The following is a 21,179-nucleotide window of genomic DNA, read 5'->3' on the forward strand; positions in this document are numbered from 1 at the left end:
TTACCTAATTGATAAACTGTTAAATATGTTACCGTCTTAAATTTGATTCAATGTTTAATAATGAATATAAAAAAAATGCAAGGTACTTTAATAGTCTAACAGTAAGATTGAATTATTTATAAGTCAGTCATCAGTCATCTGAGTTAACAGTACGTCAGTGCTTTGATTAGTATTGAGTTAAACATCAATAATGAAAGATAATTAACCTGCATGTGTCCTTCGAGTTAATCGATTTGATTTTATTGTCGTCGTTGTGTAGAAAAGTTGGGATACTTTAGAGATAGGTGAACGATCAAGACTCTTTCAGAACTTTGAATGTTTCTGAAAATGACGCATTTGTACGTGATAAGTCGAAAAAATATTATCAAAATAATTTCATTCCATTTAATAATCATTTGCATCGCTTTTCTCTGATAGCCCCGATTTTCTAAAGGAAAACAGATACATTTCTGCATCTTCTTTTCCCGTATAGAGAGACAGTAATTATGTTTTTTCCTGAATAAAATGCAACCCCCTTGATTGCAAATAACATAGCACGTTATAGTGATGAAAAGCTTAGAAATTCCAATGAACCAAAGAGTATAAATGTATCGACTTTAAAGAAAGGCAATACATCATCTATAGCAATGCTATTCGAAAATAATGTATACCAGAAGAAATTTTAAGCAGAGGTTATAATTTGCACTGAGTTCTGAATGATGATTGACCCTCTTAGAACTAAGATAATACGTACAGTTAATAACTCGATAGCTTCATTCATTCTTTGTGATAAAAAGATGTGCTATATTTCAAGTAAAAATACGTATATGTGCGTTTTAAACCAATATGTAAAAACATTTTGTATAATTAATTAACAGATTTGTTTTTTTAGAGGATACACACTTCTACATTTTTTAAAAATAATTAACAGATTTGTTTTTTTAGAGGATACACACTTCTACAGTTTGTAAAAGTAATTAACAGATTTAATGAGTTTGATGAGTGATGATAAAAACATTTATAAAGGTCAAAGTTGGATTTCCTTATTGAAACAGGTTTATTTAAATCAAACGATTCGGATCAATTGCTCTTGAGATTGAAACTACTAAAATAGAATCAATCAATGGATAGTATGAAAGGATGATACGTTCATATTGAAAATCAAATGATTTAGTTCAAATCTGAAAGAACCATATATTTTAAGCTGCGACTTCTTAGATCACTGCACTATAGCATATAACAAAATCATAATTAAATCGGAAATTCTCAACCCAAAGGGTTTATAAAGTTATTCACTAAAACCGGTTAACATGAAGAATTTGTGGTAATAAATATAAGATAGTAGAGAAAATCAATGCACTGAAGTGTCAAAAATGCAGTTAGATGATTTATCTTACATGCCTGATCTGCTTTAACACATATTTACCCTTTGTTTGCTTACAAGATCACTCGGAAAGAAAGTTGCGTGTTTCTGTTGTACTTCAAATAAGTTTTTTTTTGTAATGTGAAATCCGTTTTTTTCCTTACAGATCTAGAGATCTATCCAAGTACATTTTCTGTGAATGCATACATGTACATATTGAAAAAATCTTCGGGCTACGATTAGCATATGACGTTTGCTTAATACTATAGAGCTGTCGACCAGTAAAAATAGTAAATCATTAGTATGATTTATAGTTTGATTTGTACAAAAGTTATGAGACGGATACACAACGGACGGACGAACGGACGGACAAATAGGTAGACAAGGTGTTTCCTTTTTACCCTTTAACTATTTCTGAGGGAGGTATAATAAAGACAGCTGCGCTCTACGTACTCCAAGACCCGAGAACAGAATAAATCAAATATGAAAATAACACTTTATCAATTGCACGTGGTTCTCTGAACAAAAAACAAATATTTGAAACCCAAAGATAATTCACGAAGACATTATTTGAAATATAACATATACAATGTAGCCCCCAGCCATCTAAGGTCAACTGTGGCCTAGGAAGTAATAACGAAAGCTCCTTAATGCCGTTAAGAACATGTATAAACGGAATAATTAAAAAAGAGATGTAAAAAATAATGGCAAAGCACTGACTATTGGGCTGATGGATACCCTCGATGATAAATAGTCCACCATCACGGATTTCGATACAAAAAAATGTTAATATAAATTGTTTATTATAAATATGGTGAACCTTTATTTTGAATTTCTGAAAGCTGTAAAAATAACAATGAAAAGCAGATCTATAAAATAAAATCAAATGTGATGAGTTTATACTTCAATGTGACATAATTTCTACGACATATACAATACATAAAAGACATCTAAAAGTGAACACAGTCAAAAAATGTTTGCATCTATAAAATATGTAGTTCTCTAAATCTAATCTAAGATAGTTGTGACTAAATTTACAAATCACAATCAAAGATCTGTTATCAACACCAACTCCGTTAATTATAAAAATCAACTTTCCTCATTTCCTTCCTCATTCCCTATTTTAATTCTCAATTATAACTATATTATTTGTTAGGATTGATTGATTTATTGAACTTGTTAAATTATAATATAGTCTGTCCAATACCTTAAAAATAGAACGATACTTCAATGTAATCACAACGAGACTGCAGTGTAATCAGGAAAACCATGAAAACGCAATTGATTGATACCAGTCAAATGGTTTTAATCCTGATCAATTTGAAGGCAGAATCGTGTGGAGAATTAAGATTCATTAAAACACGATGATATCAACAACATTGGTGATCTCGAAACTATGTATAGTGTTATTCAAATATGTACAATGAAACATATTCTACGTAAGTGATTTCATAAAAAAAATATTCAAGTGTACAGTAAATCTATTTATAATAACATTTTCTTAGAAACAATCGCACAAAAGTATACTATCTTCCATTCAAAAACTGCTTCATTCGATATTGACGAGAATTGGTAAATTATAATTCCCCCACATATCCGTCTTATTTACAATTGACAGATATATAACTACAATATAATTTTGATGTGATCAGGGTTTTACAGTGCATTATGTATATTTGTTGGGAAAGGGTCACTTTTAATTATTTTGATTATAGTATTTGATTTTAAAAGTTAAAGTACAAATTTGATATCTATTACAATACATTATAACACGTTTGCTTTCTTATAAAAACATCAAAAACATCAAAAACATGTGTACAGTTAGCAACTGAACGTTCAGATTTATTGAAGACCTCAATGTTTAATTTTCTTTATTTATATTTCCAAAACATGATGGTTGTGTTACGTAATGTAGTGGTATTCTCACTTTACGTTTTATTCATATAAAACGAGTGACTGGTGAAAAATAATGTTTATCCAATTTTTGAAACAATGCCTGTTTATATCATAAACTTACTTTTTTGTGCACGATTTTATTATTTTTTACGCATTCATAACGTACAATCTTTTTTTGTTTGTTTTGTTTTTATCTCGGTCTGTTATGATGTTAAAATATGGCAGCTAAATAATTGTCGTGTTTTGAAGATGTAGCTTACCGATTGTCACCTTATAATAAACAATCAACAACAAAACATGAATGTTGAGCACGTGTATAAAATGTACAAGATAATACTAGGTCATTTCAATGGCGGATCCATGCATATTGCGATCACCGCATACGGTGAAGCTAATTCAGCATGCGTTAAAAAGAAGATTTTTCAAATATACAGCATTCAATTCAATTTAACCTGTTTTGGCCATTATTCAAAATCTTTAAATCCATGCATAGTAGTTTGTGTACTATTAAAAGAACAAGACTAAAGCTTTAACTGGACCGCGTTCAATATCGTAGCTGCTACGTAGTGCTACGTACATAATGACCATTGAACGTGTAGCTATAGACTAGCTGCTACATAGATATTGATAGCAGCTACGTAGCCATTACGTAGCTGCTACGATATTGATTTCAACACTGTTGTAAATTTCGTGATAGTTGCTGGGATGTCTTCGGTGACAAAATAAAAAGCTCACGCGTAATTGACTGGGATTGTCAATTTTCCTGTTGAAGGTATGTGGTTCTCTACAGACATTCGAGTATCCTCCACCAGTACAAACTGGCCCCCATGAAATAGAAAATAGTTCTGAAAGTGGCGTTAAATATCTAAATAAACAATGTTGCGCCATGTATCGGTTGACTAAAGTCACGCACATTCTGGATATATTTTTCTTGACCAATGGTAGCACCTGAACTCCTTTCAGTTCATGTGGAGGTGAAAACAAAGTTACAAACTTGGTGAAGCAGAAAACGAAAATATACGTTGACATTTCAACATTTGTGCAGGTAACATACACATGAACTTCTATAAGTTGATTTAGAACATTTAAATCGTCACTTAATGCCGTGGTATGTTGCGGGTTTTTTTTTGGAAAACGGGGGGGGGGGGGGGGGATAAATACCTGCTGCACAATCAGCGCGTGATTTATATTTATACGGTAACGAACAATATAATTAGTGGCAGTATGACTATGCATGAAACGAAGTAAATAATTCATTCTTAAAATTATATATTGCATATTCTTCGTTTCTGCCCGTTTAAAAGTGTTATTCAATAGGTATGTTGTATTACAAAGCAATTCGTATTATTTCTTGACTTATCTATTACTTGCTATTGTAATCTTACAAGTTGCATATTGTACCGGTTTTCGCTTGAAAAGGGACATCAAACAAGTTATTACACTAAGCAGTTTGTTTACAAGATAAAGTTGACCATTAGCCGGTCCATGAACTTGTTATAGACCTAAGAAGATTAAATGTAATGCTTTACAAGTATTCGTTTTAGTAATGCACAAATGTGTATGTGCCGGTTTATAATTAGTTTTAACTCAAGTTTTGTCAAATGGAGGAATTGTAAAATGTAAAAAAGTGTCATAACGGGAAAATAAAAGAATTAATTTGTGTGTTACTAAAGTACATCGCTTAAAATTATTGTTACTGATAAACTTTCCATAATGAGTCTGTATTTTACAACTGTCTTGATCATTACACTTGTACTATGACACAACTTTCAATCGTGCGACACTATGAATATTTAAGCTTCTTGCACATGTAATGACATGTTACGTGTCTTTCTTTTAAAATTCATATTAGGGATTTCGGGGGGGGGGGATAACCATCAGGTGAAATGGTTGTTCTTTATAAATTCGGAAACATACGGTGACGACTTGCTACAGTCGCCGACATTAAAGGGACACTAGCTGTCAAATTCATGTTCACCGATTTTAATCAAATTCTTATATTTGATTTAAAACAATGTAAAACAATTATCAAAATCATAAAAAGTCGAAAATTAAAAATATACCTGGCATACATTAGGCTCAGCGTGTTATTTTAAAGTGTGCACCATATTAAATCCAATTCAAAATTCCATTTCAAGACGAAGTAAATCATTAATAACATTGAAGACGTCACGGTCACATGAGAAAATAATGTCTATGGGCTAATAGATAAAACACTGCCAGCCAATCAGACGATTCGATACATCTAAAATTAAATTATTAGATCATAAACACAATTTGAAAAAGAAACTTATGGTGATAAAAGAAAGGTTAACATTTCCTTTTTCGTTAGTTAGACATTTTCTTCCTCCTGTCAAAAAGTCATAGTTGGTAACAAGTCATGTGAATGTCGTTTGTTTATGTGTCACATATTTGTTTTTCATTCATTTTTTTTTTATATAAATAAGGCCGTTAGTTTTCTCGTTTGAATTGTTTGACATTGTCTTTTCGGTGCCTTTTATAAATGAATATGCGTTATGGATTTGCTCATTGTTGAAGGCTGTACGGTTACCTATAGTTAATAATTTATGTGTCATTTTGGTCTCCTGTGGACAGATGCCAGTCCTATTGGCAATCATACCACATCTTCTTTTTTGTATAAACGATGTTAGCATATATCAGTAGGATTAAACAATGAAGTAGAGGGAGTAAACACATGATGAATCGAGTTATTAAAAAATACTCGCGATACCTTAAACGTGTTGATGAAAGTTTAAATATATTTATAGTATTCTGAACGTTAAGGAGATTGTCTCTTCACCTTAAAGAGTAACAATACTATATAGATCCAATTATTTTACAGGTAAAGCTTTAGTAAGAAGTTAGTTATATACTGTATCCCTACACTTATCTATCACGATGATCACCATAGGAATATTATAAACTATTCATAGGACGGACAAATTCACGTGAGTATAGTATATAGTACATTTGCTTTATCAACCTTTTGTCTATATGTCTCAAATGACCTTAGAATATCTTACCAGTATCCTTGCACACATCTGTAGACTTTTATACATTTTTTCCTGTTTGCATATCATGTATGGGCGATTTTTGTTTTGAGATGTGTAATGTACTAGAATAATAAATTTATCTACATAAACACATTTTTGTGTCATATGATAAATATTGAGAATGTTTTCTTTAATATCATTCAGATTATCATTTATTTATAAAATATATGATAGCAAATCCAATCAATCGTAGCAGGACTTCCTTTGTAAATGTTCATTTGCCATAGACAGTATAAAAATATTTATATATTATTTTAAATTAGATTGAAGTATGTTAGATGTATCATTACTAGTCCACTTTTGACTACCCTTTTCATAATATCATAAGCTGTTTTCTATTTGGCTATTACCAATCATGGACGAATGCCCACAGTATGATAAATCAATACCCTTTACAAATACACCGAGGAAATTACTGAACGTTCCGCAGTGTCAGAGAGGAAAGTAAAGTGTTGGAAATTAACACGAAAATTTGGTAGGTTATTTCATTTTTATGAACAATAGGAGATAACTCAAATTATATAAAAATTAGGAGCCTACTCAAATGATATAAAACATGTAAAATGATTGCCAGTGAGATAAATATACACCTAAGTCCAAATGAAGAATATTTAAGCATGTATATAGAGGTCATCATCGTACGACTTTCAACAAAGATTATTTATTATGTTCATAAAATTTGCAAGTATTTCACAAACTAGTTTGGATTTCTACTCATTTTAAATGTACACGTATGACAGGGCATTGACCGGCTGTGGTTTTATTCATATTACAAACAATAGTTTCAAACAAGTGTAGTAAAAGTATTTAGTCGCCACGGTTTTTTAAAGTTGGTTTTGCTCGGTCTTAAGTTGTGTTTTGTGTACTGTTGCTTTTCTTTTGGTCTTTTTCATATTAAGCCATATTTTATCAGTTTATTTTTTACTTATGAGTTTGTATGTCCATATGGTATCTTTCGCCTCTCTATTGATACAAGTAGGTTTCGAATAATTGCAAAAAAATGAGTTTAAACTTTGTTAACATCTTTTGTCTGGAGTTTTATATTCAAAATGTGCAAACGATTATTTGATTGCTGATAGTTGTTCCTGTGTGGATTGTTTCTATAACATTCAGAGACCATTCAGATCACGAACAATCAATAAAAGTAAATTTTGCACTAGGTGAGCGTAAAACAGATCATCGCAAGGAAATCTTAAAAATAGCGAGATACGTAGGATTATTGAGTACCAAATGAGTTGCATTTTGAATGCGGACTATTACAACTATATCAAACAGAAACCGTGTAGGTTAATTACATTTTGATATTTTCCGAATGTGTTCTGTCTGATAACCATGTCAGGCTATTTGTGAAGAAGCTTTTAAAATTACAACCAATTTTAAACTGATGTCTCTCTGAGATCAAATAATGTGGCTTCTATTGACAGTTTGTTATAAATTCAATGAGGAGGTCGACATCTAAATCAACCATGCAATTTGATTTTTGTAATATTTTGTTAGGAGGAAGAACGGGAAATGTGGCCCTCTTTTTAACCATGAATTTGCCAGGACTTCTTAAATGGATTCTTCGTTACAATGTACTAAATTACAACATTTAATTTCTCAATTGCAAATTAACAATTCTTATTCAAACAAGATATTTATCCGATTTCCGAGTGAAATGCTCCTTTGAATGCTTTAATTTATGTTAATTTAGTCATATCCAAGATGTCGAATAGTTTTCCAATGTGAATCAAAAAGAGAATGCTCCAAACAAAATGTCACCACCTTGCTATATTAAAAACAATGAGAAACGGTCTTTGATATGACTTTTTTTGTAAAAACTACCAAAAATATTAACGAACGTCTTCTAAAACGTTTTATATGCAGACCGATAGGATTAAAGCATTGTCACAATACATTTTTTAAAGCAGATATGACCCGTTTCATGGAAAAGATTACACTATTTCCGATAATACAACCTATTACATGTAGTTATTGATAGATACGTGGTTGCTGCATCAGTTGTCTTTTAAGATATAGTAGTTTGTCAACTTATGTTTGTATTTTTGTTTGACTATGTTTTTCTCTGTCCTTAGTCACCTAGTACTATTTGCCCCATGATATCTTCTTACTTTGCTTCATTCATGTATTATTGTTCACGAGATACACTATTAAAGAGAGATTGTTTGTCCTTTACGATTAAAATATATTTGAAAAATAATATTAATACAAATTTAAAACCCTTTCTGTAACCATGTGAATTACGAAATTTCCAACTGCAATAAAGTAGATAAAGTATGTCATATATTAGATGAGATTTAAATTGCAGGAGTTATAAGCTGATAGTATTTAGTATCAGATGAAACGTATGAAAATAATCATTACTATTGCACATTTATATAATCATTACTATTGCACATTTATATGATCATTACTATTGCACATTTATATAATCATTACTATTGCACATTTATATGATCATTACTATTGCACATTTATATGATCATTACTATTGCACATTTATATGATCATTACTATTGCACATTTATATGATCATTACTATTGCACATTTATATAATCATTACTATTGCACATTTATATAATCATTACTATTGCACATTTATATAATCATTACTATTGCACATTTATATAATCATTACTATTGCACATTTATATAATCATTACTATTGCACATTTATATAATCATTACTATTGCACATTTATATAATCATTACTATTGCACATTTATATGATCATTACTATTGCACATTTATATGATCATTACTATTGCACATTTATATGATCTAACAATTAGTAAATTTCTGCTTTGATATTTAGAATTGAGTCAGAATTATACAAAACTCATAAATTTCTGGTATTGTGATTTTAACCTTCATGGATTCCAAAGCATTTAACTAATTTTATAAACATTTATTTATTTTTGATTGAAAGAAAATAATAACTTTCAAATTTCAAATCGATATTGTGAAAGGGGAAACACCTAAATTACTGTTATATTATACCCCTGTTCAATGAAACAGTGTATTTTGCATTTTATTCGTTGTGTACGTAAGTTGGACTATTCACACTCTGTATCCACATTTCTCAGCTCGAATGGTGTCACGTGTAAAGCAGGATATGCTTACCCTTCCGGAGCACCTGAGATTATCCCCAAATTTTGGTGGGGTTCGTGTTGCGCAGTATTTAGTTTTCTATGTTGTTTCTTGTGTTCTATTATTTGTCTGTTTGGTTTTTTTTTTTCATTTTTAGCCCTAACGTTGTCAGTTTATTTTTGATTTATGAGTTTGATTGTTCCTCTGATATCCTTCTAATCAAGTGGCAGAATTTGCAATGAATATTCCAGATTTTTTTTTATATAACGTTGTTGTGCACTTAAAATTTGTCTTTTATCCAAATTGTTATTGTTACAATATAGTATTTTTGCTCTCTCTGCAGTTCCAGTATGTGTGATGCATTAAAAATTGATCAACGTGATATTTTTGTCGATTTGATGTCTTGTTCACGCTTCACATCGAGACTAGTATATATCTACTAACACATATCATTTGATTTTAAATCCAAACTGTTGACTGATCAAAACTCAATTTAAAGTGAAAAAAGCACTTTCTGTAAATTCTATACATTTATAGACCTATTTCACAAACGTTTCAATAACTCTCTGTGTGTGTGTTTGTGTGTGTTTGTAAATGTATGTAACAAATGTCAATTTTTCGATAATCAGCTACTGTACAACGACTACCAAAAGCACACACAATTTCATAAAAAAATCAAAATAATTGCCTACTGCGTATATTAAGAACATCTCGTGGCGAAACCGGTGACGCGAGAACAATTGAAAAGTAAATCGACGATAAGGCGACAAAATCAAGAATGCAAAACAATACTGGTGAGGAGACTTATTAGAAGCAGGTTCGGAACAATAATCGTACATTTTAAAGAAATTATTTTTATGAATGAATGAATAGGTTCATTTGCAATCAGCATATACAAAACAATCCAAACATATATTACATGTATGACTCAAAGATAAACAGAAGACAACACCACACATGATACAATTTTAAGGTGGTACCTAACACTACATGGAGATAACTCTGTAAAATCAGCTAAACGTTTTAATCACATTGTATTGTTTTAAGGAAATAAGCTTCACAATGATCAAAATTAGTGTTTGTTTAGTTTAGTTTATTAGAGAAAACTCAGCCGCAGAAGACTGCGTAACAGGAGCATATTTATATACACAATATATTAATTACAACATAGTTCATAATACAAACAGAATACATTTTTAAATTATATATCTTCAGAAATAAGTTTGTGTTTATTACAGTTTTAAATTAGACAAGCATCTTTTCTACCTTTTGAATAAAAATTGACAGCTTAGACAGCACATTACTATTACTATATTTAAGCATGCCAAGTACTTTTTTTTCATTTGGATATTTTAAATAATATGGAGGTATGAACTTCCCCCTTAAATCCTTAACTTCACAGTTGGTATATTTACATATATAGTGGTATACATCTCCAAGACCAGCTTTACAGAGTGGACAAATCCTCTCATTTCGTGGTACGTTTCTCCGTCTTCCTGTTTCGATGGGAAACTTTGTGTTACATACCCTTAATTTACATATGTTTACTCTATGACCCCGCCTTAATTTTAACATATATGGTTCCAAGCAAAATTCTTTTTTAAAGTGTAGATAAAATTCCCCCCTTGATGAATTGTTTATATCTGAGAACTATTTTTGAATAAACTGGTCCTGGAGACGCTGCCTTACATGAATTTTAATATAATTATAGTCAACTTGCTCCGGAAAATTATATAGTTCACAAAAGCCACAATCATTAAACACAGATTTTACATAGTTAAACCACTTAAAATTATAACCTTCATGCTCATGCATGTACCAGAGTCACTTATAAAATTTACCCGATAGTTTTTTTGCTAGCTTGTGCCAAAAACAAACCATTTTTAACTTGATCTGCAGTTCAAGTGGAAATCTTCCAAGTTCCCCATATACCATAAAATGTGGCGTAGATGATCGCACACCCAAACTGCGCTTACAAAACTGTAGATGTAACTTTTCAGTATTATTTTTATTTTCAAACCCCCATATTTCCGAGGAATAGGTCAAAATAGGAACCACCAACGCATCAAATAATTTTAGCTGTAAATCAATCGGAAGTGAAATATTTTGAATCTTCTTGTAAAGAAAAGAGCATAAAGTGCTTTTTGAGCTTGGTCTACCAATTTTTTACGAGCTTGAAAGAAATTTCCGTTGTAATTAAACATTTTGTCAAACTGTATATGTCCAATGACATTTTTCTGAGGAAACGCTTGGTTCAATTTTTTGAAATTTTTATATTTTTGTCAAAGAGTAAAAGGAAATATTTTGACAAAGTTTTATGAAAATTAAACGACCCAAAATAATTTTAGTTAAGGTGTTGGATAATTTATATTCACCAGAGAGGTATACAGTCATAAGAAAAATTTAATTGAATTTGGTATTTCAGGAATTATATCGTATAGCAACTTTGTAACCATTCGTCGTTTGCTATTTTAAGAGGGAAATAGTGACATAATGTTAACAATTTGTATGTATTTCAATTTGTGTTCATTGTAACGATTTACCATAGATAAGGACTTTAACGGGACGAATATTGAAAAGACATCATTTTCAGTTTGCAGGGGAGGTAATATGTTAACACTAAATGTCTCGCTGACCCTTATTAGTATATCTGTCTTTTTAGTGTTCGTGTACTATAATTTTTTGTAACGCTACACATTTACAGCAATTTCAAACCATAAAACGAAAAATTAGACTCCGATCATTGAAATGGCAAAAATAGTTCAAATGATTCTATAAATACAAGGGATATGGACTTCAGTCGCCAACATACTTACTCGTATACTGATCGAATAGAGCTTTATTTATTAACAATTCAGTTTGTTTATAACATGGAATAAATTAATGCCTAATAAGGGTTTATCTGTTAATAGATTAGTTATTATTGTGGAGCATTATAGAATTCCGAAGGGTATTTAAATTTTACAAAATTGGTTGGTGTATTTGTATAATTGAAATTAAATCCCGACTTTAACAGTAGAAATGATTTAAAAAAAGATTTTGATCTTATTTGAATTTAATTTAGTTCCAACTCATGTTATATCGTTAGTACACAGATTCGAAATAGCTTTTTTTCACAAAAAAATACTTTTAAATAAGTCATAAAATTGAGAATGGAAACGGGGAATGTATCAAAGAGACAACAACCCGACCATAGAAAAAAAAAACAACAGCAGAAGGTCACCAACATGTCTTCAATGTAACGAGAAATTCCCGCATAACTGTTTTAAAACAAAAATCCATCTTTATAAGTAAGGACAATTTCCGCCTGAATTTAATTCACACCATTGTTCTTTTCGTGAAGTTTTAAATTGATACTAAAATTCACAGAATAACAGCTTCATTTGTGTTCTTTGTTGTTATTCTACGGCGACTTCGTATTGACCGCCTTCGCTGCCACGTTGAAGTTTACGTAGTGGAAACGTATAAACATATAAAAAGAAAAAAAAATTCCACAATTAATAAAAAAAATAAAATCGCATAGTGCACATTATTAACATTGATTATTGTCCTTTTTAAGATTAATATAATTACACGTGATAAAGCTACTGTCTGTAGGTGTGATTTGAAACAGCTGCCTTGAACGACTCTACAAAGCCGCTCATCACAATAATTAGAGGAAGGTCGTTCCATTGTTTTGAAATCGTACGAGGAAAAGCTATTATTACAGTATTTGTGTTTTGCAGGATGCAATTTGGTATGAGAGTGTGTTCATGTTCCGAATCTGTCTGTTTTTGTGAGTACAAGGGGTTGATATAAAAGTTTAAACAACATTACAAGGTTTCTTCATTTTTTTAGGTGTTCCTGTGTCGGTAAACGAAAAATCTAGTAGTCCTTCTTTGAATTTTTTAGTAGATTATATCTTCATTAAATTTAGGGTTCCACACTTAACAGGTATATTTTAGTTATGGCCTGACTAATGATTTATTTGCCTTACTGAGGTGAAACTGATGTGTAGATTCCTTTTGAGAATTATTGTAGATGGTTTATGTGCCATTGTAGGTCTTATTGAATTGTCACGCCTAGATATTTTGTCTTGTCAACATGTAGTCATGAAACGGCCATGTATGTAGAGTATAATTCGATTTAAATGGATTTTTATTTTGGCTGATGGACATAACATTACACTTGTCAAATTGAAAAGCCATTTTACAGGTGGGTTTCAAAATGCCTAGTGTATGAAGGGATTTGCAATCGCTGTTATTACCAGATACGCAATGGTGTTGTCTTCAAATATGCATTATAGAGTCATTGGTGAAAAACACGGTTCCAAAACAGATCATTATGGCACTTTTAATTTCACAATGACATAACCTGAATTCTCCATGATGACTGCTTGTGTACGACATGATAAGAAACCCTGTATCCATGCGTTTATTTTAAACTGTATCCCATAGTGATTTGCTTTGTGCGTTTCTAAATCATTAGTAGCTTTATCGAAAACTTGTTAAAAGTCTGTTACAAATACATTTGTTTGTTTTGAGTTTTCTAATATTTTAGTGACATCATTTATAAATTCCAAAATGTGAGGTTCACAAGATCTATTTTTTTCGAAAGCCGTATTGAAGAGGACACATGATATCGTGGTTGTCTATGTGTGTTATGGTTGCACTGACTACAACATGCTACATTATTTTGCAACATGCATGTTAAAGAAATGTATATCCAATTTTCTGGGTTATATTTGTACCCTTTTTGAGAATGGGGTCGTTTTGTGCAGTTCGCAAGTCAGTGGTGACTTCGTCAGTGCCTAATGATTTCTTGCATATAAGAGATAGCATACGTGATATGTCATGTGCTAACTCCCTTATGAGATGTAGCTTAAGTTCGTCTAGTCTATTTGCTTTTCTTGTGAAATTTTATCATCGTGTATCCCAATATTTAACTAAACAACACATATATAATAAAAGATTGCTCTACACTCTTATTTTGCTTGATTTTGACGAATTTTGTGAAACAGATGAAAAATCAAAGTACTAAAGTACTGAAGTACTGAACATCGGATGATCAAAAGCACTTGTCACAGAAAAAGATCGCATCTCAATACCTGAAACTGAGGTTATTGTACAGAGATATATTTTTTTCTGAGACAAGTTCGTGCGTGGATGACGAATTAATGACAATGAAATTCAACCTCATCGTAATAACTATTATATTGTAGTGATACAATTCAGTATACAATGGTTTGTTATTATAGATTATATTAATATAGCAGTTACATGTATTTATAGTTTTCATCCATTTGTATTCTATTTTATTATTCTAATAATATTGCAGTCCAAGTGCATGGTGAAAACTCTTCTATATACATACATTTTTCTAAAAGATTGGATATAAGTATAGGCATTCATATTTTCCCGCAAAAACAATTACAGAATTACCGGTCCTTGCCGGGATTGTCGCAAAACGTTCTTTTGATATTCTTCTACGTGCTTTAACACAATTTTCTGTACATTTGCATAGATCTTATCTTATCAATGATTTTGTACTTACATATATATGTTTCGTTGAAGAAGGGTATAAATACAGCACAAATAACATTTTCCAAAAGACCCAAACAGCGCCGTATGAGACTTTCTTCAACCCGACTTAGGATCAAAACTTGTCCTCGCCCTAAAGAGGGTTGTTGAAATGGCCCCATGAATGGCAGTAGTCTGTTGACTTCGCATACATTTTTCTTTTTGTAAATTTGTGAATTGAATTTTTTTTCTTGAATTTGACTATTCCCATAACTTAATTTTAAAATAATTTTAATCACATTTGATATATTTTGCATTTTGGAATTTCTCAACCAGAGATAAAGAACTGGATCTTCCATCACTGTATTGGATACCTAAACTACATAAGTGTCCTTACAAACAAGGGTATATTGATGTGTCTTCCAAGTGCTCCACGAAACATCTTTCTAAATAATTAATATCTGTTTTATCAGTAAATAAAACCGGGCCCAAAAGTTATTGTGAAACTGCCTATTCTAGAGTAGGCGTGAATCAGATGTGGATGTTAAAAAGTTCTTTAAGAGACCACACAATCTAAGACTCTCTCATCTTGCAATATTATTAAAACATTTAACTTTTCTACACTTTACACAAGTATTCTCCATTCCAAACTAAAAGACAAATTAAAAGAGTTGATATTACTTTGTTTCATTAAAAAGAATGGCGAACTTAGATGCAAGTATCTTGTCTATGAGAGGGATACATCCTACTTTGTAAAGAATAACTCTGATTCAAACAAAAAAATCATAAACTGACATTATCAAGATGCTTGATTTTTTTATTGACAGCATATATGTTACGTTTGGCGGACGTTTATTTTCAACAGACTGTCGGAATTCCAATAGGAACCAATTGTGCTCCTCTTCTGGCCGACTTGTTTCTTTATTATTATGAGATTGACTTCATACAGGAACTTCTTAGAAAGAAAGATAATAAGTTCGCAATATCCTTTATTTTCACGTTCCGCTATATAGATGATTTTCTCTCACTAAATAATACAAAATTTGGTGCCGACTATGTCGAATCTATCCCATCGAACTAGAAATAAAGGATACTACAGATGCAGTATAGTCTGCATTATGTCTAGAAATAGACAATGAGGGTCGGTTGAAAACAAAACTTTACGACAAAAGAGATGATTTCAGCTACCCAATTGTGAACTTTCCATTTCTATGTAACAATTTGTCAGCAGCTCCTGCATACGAAGTATATATCTCCCAATTGATACGATACGGGCTTGTATTTTCTATAATGATTTCCTTGATAGAGGATTGCTACTCACAAGGAAGCTATTAAACCAAGAGTTACAAATGGTGAAGTTATAATCACCCCATCGTAAATTTTACGGACGTCATCACGAGTTGGTTGATCGTTATAAAATAACCGTTCCACAGATGATATCGGATATGTTACCCTACAATACTACAATACCCGTCCCTTTTCACGAATGTGACCTACCGAATAAGACTATTTACCGGATTTGTTATAAAATAAACAACACGACGGGTGCCCCATATGGAGCAGGATCTGCTTACCCTTCCGGAGCACCTGAGATCTTCCCAATTGTTTAATAGGGTTCGTGTTGCTAAGTCTTTAGTTTTCTTCTGTTTTGTTGATTCTTCTGTACTATTATTTGTCTGTTTGTCTTTTTTAGCTTTATCCATGGCGTTGTAACTTTATTTTCAAACTATGAGCTTGACTCTCCCTCTGATATCTCTCTTCCCTCTTTTATGTTTCTTAAATAATCCCCACGCACATGTTATATGTTAAATGAGACGATGGGTATACTGTCAGTGTTACAATAGGACAGTGCCATTCCTTAAACCTGAAAGCATTCTGAAAATAGTCTCATGTAAATTGTTTCTTTATTTTTTGAATATATTAATAGATTAGCCCAAATGAAGGCGGTTCTGGTTATTGTCAGCAAAACCTAGAGTAAAATTATCACAAATTGCTAGTTCTTAATAGGACTTTAGCAGTCGAATTCATATTCACCAATTTGAATTTACTTCTCATATTTCATTTACAGGGCGCATTGCATTTGGGCCAATGTAAAAAAAATCTAATCTTTCAATTGCGCCACAAGGTTATTTTTGATTTGAGCTCAAATATAAAAACTTCATTTGCGCCATTTCACAGTTAATACAGGTAACATATGACGAAAACGTTAAACATTCATTGCTGTATCGTGAATAAGATTTGTTTCTACAGTATTTCTCCTGGATAATTGTTCATACTCATTTCTAATACAAAACTGAGGTTTAGAATTATAAAGATGGACATTGTCAGCTCAGAGTCTGAGACAAACAGAGAAAATAAGTCTATTGTTTATGATCACACATACGGTATATCATAGCTTATCATATGCATCATGATATTAAAAACATTGAAGTGTTCCTTAAAACTATGGTATGGACAGATTTATAACTGTAATTTAGTAAATAATGCTTAGAAATATTTGCAATTTAACTCCCTTTATACACAGCTACTTTTGCATAGGTACTATTTCTGTACTAAAAATCTGTAGTACTGGAAATTTACTTTTAATATTCAGTACTATTTTGTTACTTTAAAATTATTGTAATATTTAGGTACCTGTATTTTACAGTACTTAATTTGTACTTGAAATTTAGGTACTACAGATTTTTGGTTACTACCGTTACATTTTCAGCATTTTGAAAGTTTTTCTATTTCAAATCTCTTAAAATTATGTTTTCAAACATAGAATATTGTATTATTTCTGTACCAAAATATTTAGTACAAATCAAGTACTGTAAAATACAAGTACCTAAATATAACAATAATATTAAAGTAAAGAAATAATACTAAATATTAAAAGTAAATTTCCAGTACTACATATTTTTAGTACAGAAATAGTACCTATGCAAAAGTAGCTGTGTAATATGTTCAAAGTAACAGAACTGTGTTTAAACGAAGTGTTAACATACCTTGTATGGTTTAATACTATTTACCTGTGTTATTGGCGCAAATAAAAGGTTTTATTTTTGGCACAAATGAAAGATTTTTCTGGCGCAAATAAAATGCCAATTGGCGGAAAACAACGCGCCGGTTTTCTAACCATATAAACATTTATCCAAATTATAAAAAGATTAGAATAAACAATTAACAGGGCTCGATAATATGTAGCTTCGTTTTGTGTGTATTTAGTCTTGTTGCCATCTAATTAACTACCGAGTTGAGATTCGAAGACCACCGATGGTTATATAAGCGATATAAACATAAATATGATATAAATAGAAAGCGACCTCATGCAATTGCATTTTTCTACGTCTGTTTAATTTCATATTATAGATTAAAAATATATGTTAATCATCTTTTTTACCTGGCTAAATTGGAACATGGGGGTAAAATGCATCATTGGCATTTAAAAAATATATGACCGATAGTTTAGTTCAAAGATATTTATTTATTATAGTGGATTGGGAAACTAGTTTTACAACTTATATTAATCCTTTTCCACTTTGCGGGTGCTGCCTTGTAGCGGCATTAGCCTACTCTTTTTCGAAATCTACAAGGGCATCTTAAACGTGCAAGAGATATGGCTCTCTCTTTACACGGGTCAGCCATTTATCGTCCACCTTCCGACGGACTATCATCGTTTCCTCAAGACCATACTCGCAAATGGTGTCAAGGGAGAGCCGAAAATTGAGTTCCTGAAATTTTCATCCCGAACGGGAATCGGACCATGCAGAAACCTTTGTGTTAGTAGTCCGATGCACCAACAACTACACCACGACTCTCAGTGGTGTAGTATGACCGATACAAAGAACATTTATAAATAAAAAAATTAAGCCACTCATTTATTTATATTTAAAAGCAAAAATAATCATTGAAATTAGTGGTCAGCGATTCAGTCTCTTGAGTGCCTCTTGTTTGTATTTTCGTCGTCATTTGTCTTTTGTCAAGTTATTCTTATTCATGATATTTAATTTACATCGGATGACCGAGAGGGCTATTCAGTGTATTGCTGTCGCCTATATTTCTTAACGTAACTTTCATGTTGGGATTGTTACCGATCTATAAACATTATACATATGTTCCGGACCATATGAGTATTTGGACCATACGCGTATGGTCATGACCATATGGGTATATACTCATATGGTCGGGGTAATTAACACTCTGTTACAGTTTACTGTACATACTTATAAACTTTTCATAGGGTATGACCGTTCATTAAAAAGACGCATTCATGTAGGTAATTTTATTATTATATTATAATAAAACGATTAGCTAAATAAAAAATTGAAGTTTCACACAGTTAGTTTTATTTACTTGTCAAAACTATACTAAACGCATGTTATACCGATGGTCATTACCGATGGTCATTATCGATTTGTTATCACGAGTGAAGGGCAAAATGTCGATTTAAAAAAGATAATTTTCAAAAATTTCTTCTGTTACAAAAAGGCTACCTTTTCACTCGCAAACAAAAGGTGTAAATGAAAAGGATCGTGCACAACCAAGACTTGCAAATGCGAAAAAGCTATGTTATTAGCGATGAAAACTAACTATGTCATCAATGTTTAACCTTTACGTAGTATTTGAGTTATAAAAATTATACATTGTTATGTCACCATTATTGTTTTTTTTATATAAGTTTTCGTATTATTGAAACTTTTAAATTGTAATTTAAAAAAAAATACCTACATGGTCCAAATACTCATATGGTCCGGCCCGTTAATAACCAAACGAGTATTATACTCATATGGTCCGACCATACGCGTACGGTCGGACCATACGCGTATGGTCGGACCATATGAGTATACGTATATGGTCATGACCATACGCGTATGGTCCAAATACTCATATGGTCCGGAACACATACATTATCGAATGTTAAATATTATTCCTTATCACTTGTTATCAATTCATTTTTTCAATGGATACTCCTGAAGAAAATAAATCAATAATATGGAAATGCTTTGTCGTTAGAAATATATATATAAGTAAAAAATCTTTAATATCTATGCAAACATACAAGAAAAGTATGTTAAAACGCATGCGGAAGAAAATCGCAAGAACGTTATCAATCTCCCATGCATACTAGTAGTTATCGGTCCTTGCTCTTTCAATGACCAATAACTCTTTATTGGAGAATGAAAGTTTGGCGGGAAAATATGAATGAGTACTAAAATCCAATCTATTAGAAACATCGAATTATTGCAGAAGAGTGTCCATCATGCACGTGAGCACTGCACTATCTTTAATATTGTAGATAATAATGATAAATAGATGGATGAAATTTATATAAACATGTTATTGTAATATACAAATATTTGAATAATATTTAACAACAAACCAGAGTATACTGATTTGTATTACTACAGTATAATAGTTATTACGATGAGGTTGAATTCCCTGTCATTTCTTTATCATCCTCGCACGAACTTGTCTCAGATTTCTTTTTATATTTTTACATTAACCTCACTTTCGGGTATAGAGATGTGTTTTTCTTCCTTTCTAAAGTGCTTGTGACCATCCACAAGAACTTGCAGTCATCCGATGTTCAGAATTTCAGTACTTAGTATGGTCATACACAAATTGTTTCTTACAATTACCGCTTTTAAGGCGGATATTATACATTTTGATTTATTTTAAAATCGAAGTTCAGTCGGTGCTCTCGGCTGAATGATTAGTAAATATATTATCTAAAAGTTAAATCTATAAACTATAATTACCATTAATCTATAGACAATCCTGCGTCAAACCTACCTTTTTATCAGAATGAACGCACAATGAGAACTATACATTTTGATGATTCTTTGAAATAAAAATAAAATAATCTTCATTTACATGCAGTAATTCCTCAAAACTACTAGACAATCTTTAGTTTTTCGCTATACGTGTAGATGTGCTATACACATGCTTTTTTTATCCCTTTGTGTCAGATCGATCTGTTTCCGGATGGCAACAATATATTTGGTTAAAAATACTACAGACATATTCTTTTCATAAAAATTCTTACGCATAAAATTGATCGTACGTTATACTGAAATGCGTATGTCTTGCGAGTATTTTTTCTCTTATAATTTTTTTTGTGAAAAGATCCGAAGGGTTAGAATTTTTGTACGCCACACTCGCAATTCGTCTACAAAAGACCCACCAGTGGCACTTGAACCAAAAACATTAAAAGACCAAATCAATTACGACTTTGATATTTATTTTTTGATGGCAAGCATTGACCATTCGACTTAAAACGTAAACATTCTTTTGTCGATGGGATAAATTCACCAAA

General features: G+C 31.4%; 1 protein-coding gene across 4 annotated transcripts in view; it reads left to right on the top strand.

The window, feature by feature from the left end:
* LOC134715433 (5-hydroxytryptamine receptor 1-like) overlaps positions 1 to 21,179 on the top strand; it is a 113,823-nt gene that overhangs the window by 82,334 nt on the left and 10,310 nt on the right. For 2 of the 4 annotated variants that reach the window (XM_063577603.1, XM_063577601.1), the window contains one exon: positions 6,081 to 6,186. The exons of 1 other annotated variant lie outside the window; for it this stretch is intronic. The gene's annotated coding sequence lies outside the window, so the exon portion shown is untranslated. Of the gene's footprint in view, positions 1 to 6,080; positions 6,187 to 6,648; positions 6,767 to 21,179 lie in introns of those variants that run through there. One more of the 4 variants, XM_063577605.1, reaches the window with a different exon arrangement.

This window comes from Mytilus trossulus, chromosome 4 (genome assembly GCF_036588685.1).
Source record: "Mytilus trossulus isolate FHL-02 chromosome 4, PNRI_Mtr1.1.1.hap1, whole genome shotgun sequence".
NCBI classification, from domain to species: domain Eukaryota; kingdom Metazoa; phylum Mollusca; class Bivalvia; order Mytilida; family Mytilidae; genus Mytilus; species Mytilus trossulus.